Genomic DNA, 18,402 nt, shown 5'->3' with positions numbered 1-18,402 from the left:
AATAGTCACAGTTGGTAAAAGTATTCAAGTCTCAGTGCCAGAAAGGTCTAGGGTTCCAGTCTGAAACCAAACTTATAGTAGCAATATCTTTTATATTCCTAAGAGCAACGCCAATGATTTTCTTCATGCAGTTAGGAGTATTTCAGATGAGTTGTGGAACTAGAAATGCCTGCAGCCCTTAGGTGATACATGTCTAGATGAAAATCAAAGGTAAAATTCTTTTTTTTTTTTTTTTAAGAAACAGTGAAAAACCTGAGGAGTTTATACCACTGAAGAAAGAGATTATTGAGTAATTACCAGCCAGAACTGACATCTTAAAAGCTTGGTGAAACTTAGAGGCTGAGTCTACATAGTATAAAGTGAAGAGAATATTTGGTAATTATTATTTAATTTGAGCAATCTTTGCTAAGAGGTCCTTTTACAATTAATTAGTCTTCATTTAAACACAATTTCATAAGTGGACCCCCAAGTATCACCTCAGGAGAAAAATGCAGTACCAGTAATGTTATTATATCAAGAAATATCATAATGGAATCTCTGACATGGCACAAATAATTATCCATAACCAAAACAAAGCAGTCCTTAATGTTCAGAGTATCAGTCCTATCTCTCTCTCCCTCCCCCCACTCCCTCTCTCAAAAGAAAGATAGAAAATTTTCCAAGACCTATACAGAAAAAGTAACTTAGTAAAATGTTTCAAATAATGTAAATTAATTTTGCTCTGTGACTTGAACTTAGAAAATGCTGTTAAGTAAACTTCTCAAGGATTTATCAAGGAGTTTCTTCTGCAAGATTGTGGTACAAAGAAGACCTGGTTTGGAGGTGATGCCAGATGGAACATAATGTACACTTATATCAATAATTCTCTTTGTATATTTTAATTCAGTTCAGTTTATTTCAACTGCTTGTAAGGTACACATGTAGGTGACACCTGTGCTGACACAGACACTGTGCTTTCTAGGTAATGACCTTCTGCTTTACAGATAAGAACCAAATCTTAATAGACTTTGTACCCCTGGAGCTCAGCAATAATATTCAAGTGTAAACGTGTGTAGTTTGCTCAGGGAACACAGTATAGACTAGGACTGGACATTAGTGTCAGTGTAATAGGACAAGGAACCCAATCATAGAGGGTCTTGAATACAGTCAAGAGAGTCTTAGACAATAATGATAAAGAAACCAGAGAATGATCCTATGGTAAAGACTTCAGTCCAAATAATACCCGTGCCATTATCGAGTGCAATTTGTCCAGCTGGCAATTTTGTATATGTAAACAATGAGATAGTAAATATTTTCTGCTCTGGTGTCTCTGTTACAGCTACTCAACTCTGCAGCCATTGTAGCAAGGAAAGCAGCCACATATAATATGTAAGCAAATGGACTAGGCTAGATTTAGCCCGTGGGCCCTAGTTTGGTGACTTCTGATGTGGTTCAATGCTTGCTATTTTTCAAATCTTCTGACAAAAGACCATTTGGCTGAAGTCTTTGGAAAGGCGAGAGCAGTCCTTAATGAATAGTGTTATTGGTGTTTTTGATCACACATACTATATATGGATCAAGAAAAAATAAATGACAATACAACTCAGAATTCACTGCCTATATTTGTAATGTTCAAGTTGAATTATAGGAATATGGATTGCATGGTGAGTGAATACTGCAATGATCCTACCAAACATAATGTTCAAACAAAAAAAAAAAAATTGAATTTCAGTGACTCGGGGAGACTAATTTAAAGTCAAAATATCAAGAGACCAATCAATTCTCCTGAGAGTTCTCCATCCACTTCCAGATGACCCTCAGCACCAAGACAAAGACAAGCTGAGCTGGTTGATCCACGCCAAGTTTCCTCACACGTGAAGACTTGAGTCACGTGAGGTGCCTGGTCAGAATCTAAGCTGAGCCTGCTGCCATCTTTGTTGGCCATGAAGAAACGTAAACCCCGGACTGTATCCAGCTTCGGAAGCAATCCAACTACTGGCAAAAGTTTTTCGGAAAGCAGTTGTGGCCCTCAGAGTCAGTTGTAAACAAACATCTGGAACTTCCACCTCCTTCCAAATACCATTACAAGACTTCATCACATTTGAAAAGACCGTGATTATGATAATAATGACCCAGCAGGAAACTGCCCATGACCCTTGGGTGAGCGAAGATTCAAAGCAAAGATTCCTTTGCTTCTTCTCCTCCACTGGCTCCCTGAGTGTCCCTTCTGCCCAGGTGTGATTTTTCTCTCTGTAGTGGTTTTTGAGTATTTGAATGGTAGGTCACACAACTTTAAGGCTGTTATTTTCAAGTTTTAATAATGTTTGGCAACTGACTTCCTGTTTCTCAGCTGCCAACCTTGCCAAAAGCATTCCTTGTCAGGTGCTAATTTGGCTGACGTGATGACCACTTGATCTAAATTTTTGGTGGGTAATGATGACTCAGAAGTGAGTAATTTTTTGATATCCAGTGGCAGTCAGAAAGGTGGGTATTTTACTACCCGTTCATTAGAGATTCTCCAGTAGTGAAATGTCCTGAATTTTGATCTGTTTGCAGACAGAAGAAAAATCTGACTGCTCAAACGAAAAGCAACTTCCTGCTTATTTTGGCAGCACTTACAGGGTGTATTGAAGTTTTTTATTGTAAACTCCTTCCAGTGTTTCATTGTACCTGCAATATTAATTTTGTATTGACCAAAGTCTTATAAAATGACTTCTTTTTTTAAGTTACAGAGGTCTTACATTTAACTTAGAAAATAGTTGAAGATATTTCAGTTATTAAGATTTAAGAGATACTAGATGTCCTCTGGAATAAATCTTAGTACTTGAGAATAAAGAGCATCAGTCTTTCTCTGAAAGTGCCAGTTTTTTTTTATATAATTCTTTTCGGTGGATACCTTTGGGGTTTATACAATTGTTCATTTTATTTTTCTACCAGAAGAAATAAATAGAGATATTTTTGGTGAGAAATGAAACTGATCACTGAACCTTGAAGCACGCTCATGTACCCATTTATTGGAAGCAGTACAATAAAAGGTAAAATTTGTGTTTTGTTTGAAATTTTTGTTTCTACTTTTAGTGGCAGATATCAACATGTTCCTTAACTGCAAACAGAAAGTTGAACTAACATTACATATGCTCACAGAATCTTTTTTTCCTTTCATAATATCCTATGATTAAATCACGACTTTTTGCTACAGTTAGCCAAATACATAATATAGAATTACCTCTTTATAATAGTTTCATTATTCAGGATTCTGTGCCCAAAGCTCCAGTTTAAAAGTGAAAAGTAATTATTTGATTTAAATAAATTATTTTTAAAATATTGAATTGAATAATTCTATATTTGTTTCCTGTGGCTGCTGAAACAAATTGACACACTCTGAGTGGATTAAGGCAACATAAATTTACCATATCATAGTTCTGGAGGCCAGAAGTCCAAAGTCTATGTTACTGGACCTAAATCAAGATGTCAGCAGGGCTATGCTCCCTCTGGAAGCTCTGGGGAGAAATCCATTCACTATGCCTTTCAGCTTCTTGTGGTTGCCAGCACTCCTTGATTTGGGGCTGCACCACTCCAATTTCTGCCTCCATTGTCAGACTGACTCTTCCGTGTGTGTGTGTGTGTGTGTGTGTGTGTGTGTGTGTGTGTGTGTGTGTGTGTGTGTGTGATCTCCTTCTGCCTCCTTCTTACAAGAATACATGTAATCGCCTTTAGGGTTCACCTCGGTAATCCAGGGTAATCTCCCTATCTCATAAAGACCCTTAACTTAAACATATCTGCAAAGCCTCCTTAGTTGAAGAGTCTGCAGCTAAAAATACCATGGTGGAGTTTCATCATTACAGTTTCATCTTAGGGTTCTATAGGGCATGGACTGCAAGTAGTAAAGAGAATGACTCATTTGAGAAACTTTACTTCTTCTCAGTACCTCATGTAAGACTTGTACTTCTACCTACCTATTTCTGAAGGGGTTTGAGGCAAATAATCAAAAAACATAAGCAATAAGGAAATATTAGATATTTAGAGGTGACAATAGCAACTTATATTTCATACTATACAAATATTTTTCGTAGTACCTTAAGCATTGTAACAAAACTGAACCTCTATGAGTTAGATGCTGGTATATCCATTGTGAGCATGAACAATTTGATGTACAGAGAGGTCAAAAACACACAGCTGGAGAAAGGCAAAGTGAGATTCAAACCCAGGAATCTGTTTTTAGAACCCAAGGCAATGCTGCAATCTACCTGCCAAGCTTATCCCCTTCTATAGCTTCTATCCATATCTTCCATTAGTTAGGAATTTCCCTCTACCTGCTCCTGCCTTTAAATCCATACTTATTTTCAGAGCATACTTTACACTTCCCTTTGTTTAACAGCTTCTGCTGTTCTCAACTGGGAGTGAGTTTTATTTTCTCCAAACCCCTGCAAAGATTGTGCTTCAATTAGGGGGTAGATGACATTCTTTCTTTTAGGATATATATACTATATAAAGTATATATACTATATTCAATAAGCGTCTGTGGTCAATTGAAAAATATACCCCCCCACCCAGACATCCATGTCTTATTCCCTGGATCCTGTGAGTTATCTTGTATGACAAAAGAAAAAAAAAGAAAAAAAAAAGGCTTGACATGGCTGGATTCTCTAATTCCTTAGGGTCTCACTGAGCTGAATCGAGGTGTCAGTTATGATCTGGGGTTAGGGGTACTCTTCCAAGCTTTCTAGTTGTTGGGAGAAATAATTTTCTGAGTTTGTTAACTGGGATCCCCATTTTCCTTTTCCTTGCTGGCCGCTCTTAGCTCCTAGAGGCACTCTTTGTAGTTATGGAAGAAATTAGACGGTTAAAAATGAATTTGCTATTCTGTGGCACATGCATATTTTGAATTGTGACCAGTGCTGCAAAACTGATCTCCAAAGTTTCTACAACAATTTTAACTCCCACCAGCAGTGTAGAGGAATCCCCATTTCCAGATACCCTCACCAACCCTTGATACTAATCAAAGTTTTTATTTTTTTCAATTTTATGTGTGAATATGATATCTTACTGTGGTTTAGGGATTATTCATTGGTAAAATAAAGTTTGGAGAGTTTTAAAAATATCTGGACTCCGAGTAACTTACAAGTTACTGGACTACACATTCTCTGCAGTGTGACAACTTGTGGCCTCTATCTAAAGTGGTTCGATTTCCTGAATACTAACCTCTTTACTCTTCCTTTAGGGTCTAAGAAACATCCATTTCTCTTGATATTCTTTTTTATGTCTTTGGGTCTTCTGTGAAGCCATCAACATCTTGGAAAGCCTTAACCAGGAAATAGGAAGAAAGAGAGCAGTGGGGAATGATAAATTAGAAATGTTAATAACAAAATACATCATACTGCCCTCTGCCCAGATTAATCTGATAATATTAGTCATCACCTGTGCTCATGTGCATGTACAAAGGGTTTTGTAAACAGACCTATAGGAGCAAGTCCAGAGCCATTGGTTAAAACTCATAGAGTGAGAAGAACTCTCTCTTTTTAATATGCATCAAAGGCAGCATTGGCTGGTCCAATACGAACATATCTTTTGCTATCTTCTACTAGTAAAACTCTTTCAGTGAATATGGTATTAACAGGGAAAATATTGATTGTGGTTGTTAATTTGCTTTCAAAAATTGAGCTCCTGCAATCTTGGTAGAGTAAGTCTAAGACATATCTGTTTATCCATTTATTCCTATTAAAATGACACTTCTAGAAATATTATCTGGTATTAATCTGGTGAATAGTGTTATAAATGTCAAAGTTTATGTTTATTATAGTTATTAAACTGGTCCTGATATCTCATAAAAATAAAATAAATAGCAGGGTTAGAAATTGAATACTTTGTATAATTCTTCAAATCTTTAATATTCTGTTTATTAAGTTTTTATTGAAATACAATACATGGAGGATGGAGTGAGTGAATGGAGTTTCAGAGCTACACAGCAGTCCTAGGAGAAAAATAGTCATGCTTCTATTTCTTTTACGAAAATCTCTTAGACTCCCGAAGTCTCTACAGTGCTAGAAATTTGCTTTTCAGAGCTAGTGGAGAGAAGTCACCTTTTCCTTTAGTAAGTGCTTTTGCTGAAGAAAAAGGGCAGACTTAGAGACTTTGTACTCCTCCAGGGCTGATTGCATCTACCACTGTCACCTTTGCATAGGGACAGAAACAACCTCTGCGGTGGAAGCAAAAGGAGCAAGGAAACGAACTGTCTAATGGAGACTTAGAGAAGCACATAGGCAGGGACACTCTCTCTGGGAATTCTTGGGGGAAAAATAACACTGACTTTTACGGCATTATCTCTTCACTTAATAATAATAGTGCTGAGCATAGGCTATGCCTCTTGCCATGCACCATCTGGGGACAGGGAGTAGCTAAATTGAAATTAGGGCCTGAAGGAGAAAATTCATGGAAGGCCAGTTGAATGGAAGTCTAGATTGTGCATGGGAAATAATGAAGGAGCAGCCTTGTTTCTCAAACTTGGGGGTAACTTTCCCTGTCAGGGAATCAAGCTCTTTTGTGAATCCCTTAACTTTCTTGCATCTGCTTTCACAACTGGACAGTGAGAATATCAATGATTTTAAAAAAAAAATCTCCCTGGCATATTAAAGTAAAGAAGCTAATTATGATGAAGCACTTTGAGAATTTCCAAAGTAAATCAAGATATTATTAGAGCAATACTAAAGTATTTTATATGCATCTCAAATCTGAATGGTCACATTTCGTGTTTCTCTCTAATCTACATGTCAACTCTGACCTTGACAGAGGACTAAAAAGAAGAGTAGGTACAGCAGGTAATTGCCTTCATAGGATGGATTGAGAAATTCTAGAAACACCTCCCGTGCCTGTGACTGGGTATAGAGATTACAGAGTCATTTCTATAGGAAAAATAATTGAAACCATAAGAAAAAAAAATTTTCTAAGGGAAAGAACACGAAGCTGGGGCAATTAAAGATAGACCAAGAGTCTTCAAGCAGTCAGCAAATTGTTTTCGTGTAAAGGGCTGAACAGTAAATATTTTAGGCTTACCAACCATACAGTCTCTGTAGCAAGTACACTGTTCTGCCTTTGTAACAATAAAGCAGCCGTAGACAATGCAGAAACAAAGGAGCGTGGCTGTGTTCTAATAAACTTTATTTGCCAAAACAGGAGGCAAATAGGACTTGGCTCGTGGGCCCTACTTTGATGACTCCTACTCTAGAGGGTAAGCCTTTTGAGGACAAGGGCTCTGTTTTCTTCATTGTGTGTCCCCAGTAACCCAGGCGACTTATACATAGTAGAGGCATAGCTAAAATTCGTTGAATGAATAATATATTATTACTTTTCTTTGTTTACTCATGCAAATTAAATTTAGTGCACAGATGCTGCTTCCATGCATTTTTCATGGGGTGCATAAAATGTAACAGGCACTGGGATATCCTACCTTTCAGCTGTAACTGTTTTCCTTCTTGGCCTTGTCCTTTTCTAACTTCAATTTATTTATTCTTTTCTAGCTGCCTCTGTGTAGTTGCTTATTTTGGCTGTCAGAAACTGGTCAGAACGGATTGAAAGCAGAATAAACATATGTGAGAAAATAAACAAGGAGCATTTTTATGAATTTGCATTTTTGATGTATTTATTTTACTGAAATATATCCTTAAGGTGAGACATGATTTCCTAAAGTGCATTCTATATAATACCAATTCCGCAAGATGTTCCTTGAAAAAAGGTTTCTTAGTCAAAACACCTTGGGAAACAGTATATTGTCTATTGGAGAGTCTATCACCAAAGGCACCAGGTTCTACAGTAAAGAATCAAAGAATCCTGAGAATGTGTGTTTGACCTGCTCATGCAATGGCCTCCGTGCAAACACTAGCAAATGTCATTTGGTGCTGGATCTCAGCAGGTGTGCCGGCCCCTGTTCTCTCAGAGCCCTGTGGAGATGTGAGAGCGCTGTGTTGGGGCAGGGCACAGCTGAATATTCTGAGGGGCTGTCTTCCTGTAAAGGCATCTGCCACCCTGTTGCTCTCCCTTTATATGATGTGAGCATGAGAACAGTCTTCAATGAAGAGAACCGGGCTCAGACATCTAGTGGTCTGAACTTGAACTCCAGCCATTTGGGGGATTGCTGGACATTCTAGTTGCCTGGTATCTGGAGACTTCAGGAGCTTTTGGGAAATTGTATCTCAGGGCAACCCCTGCTGCTGGGAGGAGAAGGAGCTTCTGAACTTATGGGGAGTTATGGCTGCCCCTGTGGAGAGAGCTGGAGGCACTGTCCCTGCAAGCTCATTTCTAGGCATTGCAGATAAATGCACTTTTCCAGTTGTATTTGGCCGTGGAAATCCACCCTGCTCCCTCTATACATGTGTGTACGTATCTTGTTTTGCAAACTACCAATTAATAACATATGGAACCAGTGCTTCATGGAGCATGCTTTGCGTACATTCTATTAACTATTGTGACAGAATGACTTTTTACATGGCCCAAATGTTCACACCTCCCTGTATCCATGCCCTTTGTAATGTGACTCTGTGGTTTCTCCCAGTGAAAAACAAAGTCTCTTTCCTCTACCCTTGAATCAGGTCTAATGCTGTGAGCTACATTTGCTGAAGGAATTCAGGGGAGGTAAAGATGTGCCAGAGCTGAGGCTAAACCTCAAGAGGACTTGAACTTCCACTCATTCTCTTGGATCCCTGTGAAAGAGCCTGGGCTAGCCTGCTGCGTGCTGTTGATGGACCAGTCACCTCTGTTGTCCTAGTCAAAAATCAGCCAACCATCAAACAAAAGAATGAGGTCGTCCTAGACCAGCCAACCCTCAGCTGACCCTTAAATCCATGAGAGATCCCAGCCCTGACCAGCAGAGATGACCACCCAACCCACAGCTGATAAGAGGAAGCCCAGCAGAGACCAGAACCGCCAGCTGGCCTGTAGATTTGCGAGCAATAGTAAGTGCTTAGTGTTTTAAGACGTTGAGTTTGGGGTTCTGGAAGCTCTGGGTTCTTACTGTGTTACAGTAATTGCCACTGACACAGCTACTACTTTGTGGCTTTTTTATATCCCATTTCTCATCCAATGAAATCAAGGCTAAGCAGTGACTGTTGAAAGAGAAAATTGGATCATACACATAAAAAAGATAATCAATGAAGGGTATCACATCAAGAATATATGTGTTAACAAAGGATTATTGTAGGTGTATTGTTTTGACTCAACATGGGCAAACTTGTACAGTCATAGACCAATGATATAAAATTAGTGTGAGATTGTGCGTGTGTAGGGGGAATCTCAGTGGTATAGAAGAGCATATACAGGGAGCTATTTTTCTGATTCTCTACCATAGAGCCTCCCCTACTGACTGTATCCACCAGGTATCAAATGAAATACACCTGCAATCAGAGGACATTTCTGGAGATTTCTTTCCATCCTGAATTTTTTTGATAACCTGTTTTTTTTCTGCAAATAATAATGAGTAATAGTGCAGAATTTTTTTTTTTTTTTTTTGCTTAGGATTTAAGCTTAGAAAGTAGAAGAATCTTCTCAAATAACTAGAAAGATAAAAACAGTAAAATGACACCGAAGTACCCCCCTTCCCCGGCCCCAAGTTTCTGTCCAAGGGGAAAATATTGAAGCACAGAGGTCTCTCTCCTCTCAAAAAAGCATTCATGGGTAAACAAATTGGTGCCATCTTCCCCCTGCCCTGAGAAGCTGTGAGTGCAGCGTGGGGAGAAAGGATCTATTTTCCAGGGCAACAAAACAACTGCTGAGCTGCTCACAGAAATCAGGGGCTCGCTGGACCAGTGGAATTCCCACACCACACACTTGAGGCACTTAACTAGTGCTGTTTGTTGGGATGCAGCCAGCTAATTGAATTTAAATTAATGATGTACATTTCTTTTAGTTTAAGTTGTTAAACTGTATTTTCATGTTTGATAGTCATTTGCTAAATCTTGGGAAAACATTGCATGTATAATAATATGCTTGAATCCCCTGCAGCATTAAAAAAAGTCTAACCAGTTATATATGATTTAGTCATTCGAAACACATCTGTATTTTAAAGAAACATTAGTATAATCAGAAGAGGGAATGGGTTATTGATTTGAATTCCATTTCAGATATTATTTAAGAAGACGATATCAGAAACAAAAGATATACTTCTGTTTTTCTCAAAATGGAGAGACTTTGGTTCACTTCTTTCAAAAAGAAATATGAGAGATGTGGAGAAATAATTTTTCATGACATAATAATTCTATTTTTTTCATTTAATCAGACAATTCTTTTCTCTTTTCTTTAGCTCCCTGAACCCTAACAGCAGAGGTAAAAAATAATTTACTCCTAGCTAACTAATTTGAAAAACTAAATATGTAATCTTTTCATGGCATAAATGACTTGATTCTTTGCACTTTGCTAATTTGGAAAAAAATGCATAAGGTTGCAAAAAATTAATGAAGAGCATTTAAAGCAGATTTCTTGAAGTTTTTCTCGTTATGTATATCTATAGTAAATTTATCACAAAACAAACATAGGCAAGTTTGTTTTCAGTTGGGTTGGGTTTATATTGCATGCGGGTATATATAAGCTTTATATATAATATTGTGGTGGAAATGACACTGAGATAAGGGTCAGAAGACATGGATTCTGGTTCTATTTCAAGAACTCAGGAGACAGGAAAACTCCAGTCAGTTCCCTAAGATCTCTCATATATTAAATGGTTATGCTAATATTAAGATGAAATATATAAAATCGGCTGCTTTTGACTAACAAAAATGACAATTTTGTATGGCTAAAACTAATACTTTTCTGTCTTATACAGTTACGATATGAAATAAAAATTTTTTAAACATTTTGGAATACTACTAAATGTATGTAAATGTAAGATTTTTATTGTCCTAATATAAGTGTGTGTGAGTTCACACACAGGAAAACCATTTGGTGCAGCTGTAATAATAATTGATACAGAGGGCCACACATTGATTTGCCTGGGATGCAAAAAGGATTGAGGGGACTGAGCGGTATAAACCAACTTTTATAATTGCTCATTTCTTCTCCATTGAGATCTAAAATTTGGCCTTCACATTAAAAAAAAAAAAAAAAAAAAAAAAGTATGAGCTGGAGACTGAATAGCGAGCACAGGAATCATTGCCTACCTGCACATCTTTCTTTACCTAGCAGGCAGACACACTGATGATCTGCCTTCTCTGTAGCCTTCATCTGGATGCACAGCATTCAAAATGTGGTCCAAATGTGTCCTTCCTTCAAAGACATTTAAGCACTAGATTCTGGCTCTAAAGCAAGCCATCTTGGGTATTCACAAGTAAACAAACAACGATCTTATGTCATTCAATTCCCCTTGGGCCAGGCACAAACACCTAACCTCCTCTGCTCTCTACTGCACTACACCTGCCTGCATCCCACACCCCACACCCTCCATCCACAGCATGCCCGGATGAACCCAGCAGTTTCTCTGTCTTGCTCAGTTGTGCTAGTCGCCATCCAGCCTCAGCTAGCTCTTTGAGTTGAGTTCCTGTGGAAGTAGCCAACTCATCCGCAGAGAAAGACTCAAAAAAAAAGGCACCATGAAATGCAATGATGAAATCCAGGGGTCTCAGGAAGAGTAAACAAGTTATCTTCCTTTCTTGCGGCTTTCTAATTTATGATTGTGTTCTCTCGTGGGGCCCAACTTTACAGCCTGACCTAAGGTGTTGTGAACTATTGCACATTCTTATAATTTGTATGTAAACTGGTCTGTATGGGTTTCTGCCACCTACAAATATGGAGCTTGTGCTCAGGCTATGTGACTGTTCCAGGGACACTGCTCTTGCCCAGATCTTTGGCTTGTTTACAAGTCACTAGACACAATCCTACTCCTCACTTTAGATTTATATCTTGCTATTTTATGTAATATCAACATACACAGTTGTGGGGTTTTTTTTGGTGTGTTGGCCGGGAATTGAACCCATACACATTTGTGGGGTTTTTTTGGTGTGTTGGCCGGGAATTGAACCCATACACAGTTTTTTGTTTTTGTTTTTGTTTTTTTGCGGTAAGCGGGCCTCTCACTATTGTGGCCTCTCCCGTTGCGGAGCACAAGCTCCGGACGCTCAGGCTCAGCGGCCACGGCTCAGGGGCCCAGCCGCTCCGCGGCATGTGGGATCTTCCCGGACCGGGGCACGAACCCGTGTCCCCTGCATCGGCAGGTGGACTCTCAACCACTGCACCACCAGGGAAGCCCCACAGTTTTTTTAATGCAACTTATTTATCAGATTTATAGTCAAGTGACTTTTGTTCTTTAATCAAAATCAAATTCACTCCAATTTTTGAAAGGAAAAGAGAGGATTTATGATCATTAACATTATTCAAAGGGCTGTGCTATTATACTGGACAGTCCACATCCAAAGAGGATTTCCAAGAAACTTTTAGTAACTGTAGCATTGTTGGAATATTTGGACGGCCTCCTACGCTGCCTATTTTTAGGTAGCGACTCTCAATGGACACAATAAAGAGAAAGCCACATTTCAGATTTGTACCTTAATAATGCATGCTTTATGATCACCCTACGATGATGTAATTATAGGTGGCATTAATACTTTTTCCAGTATGTACCCCAAATCAGTGCTTTTTAATGATTGAGACTGACAGTTGTGGCTCTCAGACGCTTGAAATAAATAGACATAAACAAAAAGCAAAAAAAAAAAAAAAAAAAAGGAAAATAAAACATTTTTTCCCAGTCTAGCTGCTTCCCAGTAGTGTAAGCAGAGCAAGAGGCAACAGTGGGTGTTCTTGAGTCTCTTTGGACAGAGCCTCTTACAGACCTATTTTCTGTAACCGTGGCATGGATGGCCTTTTGTATTTCACAAGCAAGAGAAGTCCTTACGTTGTAGTCTCATTGAAGGACAAAAGTGACACTGCACTCTAGGAGATATTTCTTGTTTAAACAAGTAACAAGAAGATTATTTGAAGGGTAACAGCCAGGTTATGTACCCCATAAAAGTACGAACGATTTACAAATATTTAATAAGGAAAAAACTAATTATGCTGCTCCTGTCACAAAGAGGCCAGCCTCAGAAATGGTATAATCAATATGAGAATGTTAGCTGTAATAGTCTGTCAGCTTTTTAACCACCCCCCCCCCCAAAAAAAAAATCCAAAAGTCTATAAACAAAGTTGAGCCCTGTCCTCCAGCCCTGGATTTTATGTATCTGGTTGCATGCCTTTCACACGTAAGGGATCTGGACATCCGGATGTTATTTCCAGGGCCGTTTGGGAGGGCCCATTTGGCCTAAGTTAAAATGGAATTCTGAGAAAACTGGGTGGCTTCACAGTGGTTCACTGTGCAGAAAATGTAACATTTTTTTCCTTTGGACCCTAGTTAGTGTTTCTTAGAACATTTGTCCTTTTCCACTAAATTAACAGAAATTTGACTCTATGATGGGCTCAGGAAATTGTTTTCCTATGATGTGTGTGTATGAAGACATTCACATTGTTGTATACTTTGCATGGTATTATATATCTATATAAAGTTATTGATACAGGTGTGTCTGTGGTATTTCAGGGTCCAGGGAAATTGCCTGGTAGAGAAACATCACTCTGAAATGCTATACTAAAAGTGGCTCTCAAAATAGTGTGAATAAGGGTGGAATCACGTAAAAGCCATGAGCACAGCTGGAGAGTCAGACTCTATGAGTTCAGTTCCCAGCTCTGGCCATCCACTTAGTATTTACGACCTTGGGTAAGACTGAAGTGCTACAAATCTTTCATCTGAGAAATGGAGCTAACAATGGGAGTTGTTTTACATGGTTACAGTAAAAAATGAAATAATATATGAAAAGCGTGTAAAACAATCTCTACCACATAGCAAATACTCAATAAATATTAACTGTTAGTATCACACCAAAGTCTTTACCATTTGTAACTCATGTCATCTTAGCTTTGCTAGCTTCCGGTACAAACAGGGTTACAATCACAGTAATGGCCCAAATTTTGCTGGTATTTGCCTAACCTTTGGGAACTAAGAACTCTGCAAGAGGCACACATATGTCCCTCTCTCCCAGACCCCCACCAATACTTCCTGGCATTCCTGGGTTGCTTCACACGAGCTCATGAATTGTCTCTTACTTTTCTCGTTGATGTTGGCTCAACTTAAAGCACCTGACAGTGGTGCTTTGCCACCGTAGCTGCAGCCAAGATTGATAAGAGCATTGAGGCCAGTGCCAAGGGCCCTACTTCTCTCCTGCTGGGTCCAAAGTTATCAACCTGCCCCCTTCTGTCCTCACTACTTGGGAGCCCTCCAGTGAAAATGTGTCTCTCCTGCACTCCATGGCACATTGTGTCACCAGAGCGTTAAAACTATTAGTGTCGTTGACCCTTAGCTTACATTTCCTTCAAAAAAAAAAAAAAATTCAACCTTTGCCTATAGCACAGTCTACAAGGTACAGGCATGCAAGGGTAGAGTCAAAATAGGAACCAATATCTAACGTAAATATGATACTTTCCTCTCCATCTCAGGCTTTCTCCCAGGCAACGGTACAAAAGAGTACTTTCCCAGCCAATTTTCTCAGAAAATTGGTTCCTTGAGACCTTGAACAATATACCAGTTCTTCATACTTGTCCAGACACATCTGAATACCAGCTTAGACTCAACAAAGTCTCCCCTCTGTGTAATGTAAATGGCATTAAATTTTTCTATATCCCAACAGAATTTTATCACGTAGTTTGCGGAACATGATTTGACCGACAGCAAATACAACCCATATAATGGCTATGACAGGGTTCCCTGTGCTACTTCTTCAGAGATCGGAACCCACTGTCACTTCTGCACATAAAGTTCTCAGAGTTGGGCAGCCTCTGATTTGTGGCTTTGTTTCAGTAGTTTGGGTTGGTTACCACATTTTACATCGTAGTAACTTTATTGCTACTGTCACAACAAAGCAAAGCAGCTATTATCTCGTCACAAACTAAAGCTACATTTCTAAACCATTGCATCTAACCATACTACAGTGCTGTAACACCTAATTTACAGTTTATTCCAATTGCATGGACATGAGAAGTATAAAATAAAAATTAAAAATATATATGTATATCTGATTTCATTGGCTCATCTGGGCCAAGTGCTTTGAAGTTTGGGAGGATGGTTATAAAACAGCTGAGGTTCCCTGTTGCCCATAAGACTTCTATTCAGAGCTGGGCAGCTGAGAACACACTGGGGCTGACTTAAAATTGTCCACGTGGTCGGCTGACATCACACTCGGGTTCTCACACCTTTGTCCAGCCAAGCTAGAAGCCTTCACCTCCAGGCTTGAGCAGATCTGTGTTTCCTGAGCTACGGGCACATCTGTGTAAGGGATTCTTAGAGGTCCCTGGAAAGTGAAGGATTCTCAAAGGTAATCCAGTTGGCCAACCAGTCAAGGGTTTGGAGGGATGATGGAAGAGAGCACAAGTATAAAGGCAGAAAGGCAAATTAGCTTCTTGATGCCCTTACAGAAGCCCATGGGTACGTTACCATCGAAGAGTATGGCTCTGGTTAATGTTAGAGATGAACCACCCTAAAAATAAACAAAGAAAATGAAAGCCTGATTCCTTTTTTCCTCTCATAGTTTCGTGCACAAGGACATACAGATTCAGAATGGCCTAACCACTCCTCTCTAATCCAACAGGAATCTTCCCTTCAAGAGCCAATCTCTTCCAAAAGAAAATGTGTAAGAAGTTCCTGACAAGGGGCTTAACATGGCTGTTGGTCCCTCCCCTGCCCCTAACCACATCAGCCTACTCAAGGGCCATATATCAGAGGGTGGCCTTGCACTCAGCAATCTGTGTGAAAGGCATTTGGGAAATGGAATGGGTGAAGCATAATATGGTGGCAAGTGAGTCCAGGTTTCTGGACCAGGAACCTGGTAGAGATTTGTGAAGTCTGACAGTTGATTACCTACTTTTTCTAATATAACCATTTAACTATCCTTCCCATTTATCACTTTAACTGTATCCCCTTTCACTGCTATCTATAATTTTCAGCCTAGCCTAGTGGTTTCCACAGGTAAATTCCCAGTATGCACAATTAATGACTACAGGGGTAGTGCTTCAAGACAGGCCTTGGATATCAGGCTTTTGAAGCCTTCTCTCTGGTCGTCCCCTGGCAGCACTCCTCCCCACAAAGTGAAGAACATACAGGGTTATGGTCGTGAGCCCAAGCAGAGACTATGTCCTCACTTCTAGACCGTGTTCCATGTGTCCCAAGCCTGCTTTCGGGGCCGATGCAAACTACCCCCTGTTCCGTTTTCCTGTGGACAGACCGCACTGCTGGAATGGAAGATGTGGGCTTCAGGAGTGGTCAAAGGAAGCCAAAGGGTAGCTGTTTGCGGGGAAAATATGTGAAAAAAATTTGGCTTTGTATATGCAGGTGAGGATGTCCATTTAAATGTGGTACAGGATGAAGCTTGTGTGGGAAACGAGGGTGTTGTGTGTAGGAGGTGCAGGATTTGGGGACTGAAGACTAGCTTTCTCTGCACCTCCAAGTTTCAGTAGAGTATTCCAAGGACTCCAAAAGTTTTCATTTTAGAAGCTGAATTTCCAGATTATTAAAAATCTACCTATGAACTCACAAGTGTAGGTAGTGTGCTACATGAGGGGCAAGTTTTTCGCTAACATCACAACGGTCTCTGGCCCAATGAGTAGAGTTTGATAGTAATACTTGCTACAAATGTAAAAGAAAAAAAAAGAAAAAGAAAAAAAAGAAAAAAAGGAAAAATTTTTTTAAAAAATCTATATCCACCAAGGTAGGGAGATAGAATACATTTGGGGGGGACTCCCCTGGTGGCTCAGTAGTTAAGAATCCGCCTGCCAGTGCAGGGGACACAGGTTCGATCCCTGGTCCGGGAACATCCCACATGCCCTGGAGCAACTACGCCCGTGAGCCACAACTACTGAGCCCACATGCCACAACTACTGAAGCCTGCACGCTTAGAGCCCATGCTCCACAACAAGAGAAGCCACCGCAATGAGAAGCCCACACACCGCAACTACAGAAAGCCCATGTACAGCAACAAAGACCCGACGCAGCCAAAAATCAATAATATATATAAATAAATAAATTGTTTAAAAAAGAATATATTTTTTAAAATGTTTGTTAGCTTGATATAATTTACTATTTAGATTTATGATGCATGTACTCTTGACCTCAGTACTAAAATGTCAAAGGCAGGTCTGATGGTGGGCGGGGTGGGGGAGCTCTGAGAAGCACTTTATGATCGGGGTACCCTAAGCTCACCTTTTGCATGTGGCCATGACAGCTCCCAACGCTGAACCCCATGGGGCTCTATCACAGACAACTGGCATTTCAGTGGGTCTGAGACATGGAAAGAGAAATGTCACAGAGTCAGGAAGTTAGACAGCAGCTTCGGAGGGACCTGGTTCTTTTCTCCTAAATTATTCTGATCTCTCAGTAACTCAGGCTCAGCCCCACTGTATTCAAGCTTAATCTATTCTCTCTGATCATATCATGCGAAGTTTCCTTCTCTCCTTTGAAAGAATAACATGCCACTATTTGATTTTGTTTGTCTCTCCCCACCCTACCTTCTGGGTGTTGCACTGAATTTCTTTGTATTTTCATAGACTGCGATGTTCTTCCACATTCTGTACCTCATTTTAAGGGTTAGAATACTTTATTTTCTGTGGCTTTTAGTAATGTCTGTATTTCTCAAACTTAAATTATTGCTGTGCTTCTTTACTCTCATTTTCTCACCTACTTTTCCCACCACTCTTCTTCTGTCTTCCTTCTCTATTTCCTCATTCATCTATGGCAGAGTGTGGTACATATGGATATGTCAGAACCATTTGGTTTCATCAAAATATACTGGGAAAAAAGTGCCAAAGCCGGAGTATGGAGAAGTAGCTCCAGACTTTAATGGGAGCTAGTGAAAAACCTACATAAGCAGGCGCGGTGAGAGCACAAATGTCCACATGCCTGGGTTTAGGAGGCTGTAAGGCCAAGTATGGAGGAAAAGGTAAGGTGATTTGCTGGGAAAGAGGAAGAAGAAGAGATGACGTGGAGGTGATAACTAGAGAAAAGGTTGGGGAGCCCGTGAGGGAGGGGATATTCATAATTTATGGCTGGGTTTCTGTGGAAATTCACTGAGTTGCAGAATTACTCTCCTTTTATCGCATATCTCTTCAGATGCTACAGTGAAATGGAAGTGAGTGAGGGACAGCTCCTTCATTCCATACTTATTGAAAGGGGTCTACCTGCCCACCTGGTACGTCTACAAAGAAGTGGAAGACAGTTCCTGCTCTCAAGATGCTTATCGTGTTCCTGGGGCACCAACATTCACACATATAAAAGTGACATAAGCTGGAGCTGTTTTCTCAGAACAGGCAAAGGTAAATTCCAACTTCATCTGTCGTATGATGCTTGTTGACATTTGTTCCACAGGGAAATGG

At 39.7% G+C, this 18,402-nt stretch overlaps 1 non-coding gene across 1 annotated transcript; it reads left to right on the top strand.

Moving 5' to 3' along the window:
- The first annotated feature begins 16,514 nt into the window (after positions 1 to 16,514).
- On the top strand, positions 16,515 to 16,668 carry LOC131766064 (small nucleolar RNA SNORA62/SNORA6 family). Its single transcript, XR_009338366.1, has one exon. It is a non-coding gene; the product is annotated as a small nucleolar RNA SNORA62/SNORA6 family (small nucleolar RNA).
- Positions 16,669 to 18,402: the final 1,734 nt, after the last annotated feature.

The sequence above is a fragment of the Kogia breviceps genome, chromosome 11 (assembly GCF_026419965.1).
Source record: "Kogia breviceps isolate mKogBre1 chromosome 11, mKogBre1 haplotype 1, whole genome shotgun sequence".
Classification (NCBI taxonomy): domain Eukaryota; kingdom Metazoa; phylum Chordata; class Mammalia; order Artiodactyla; family Physeteridae; genus Kogia; species Kogia breviceps.
Note: the sequence above shows the minus strand (reverse complement) of the source record. Positions and strands in the feature narration are given on the sequence as shown.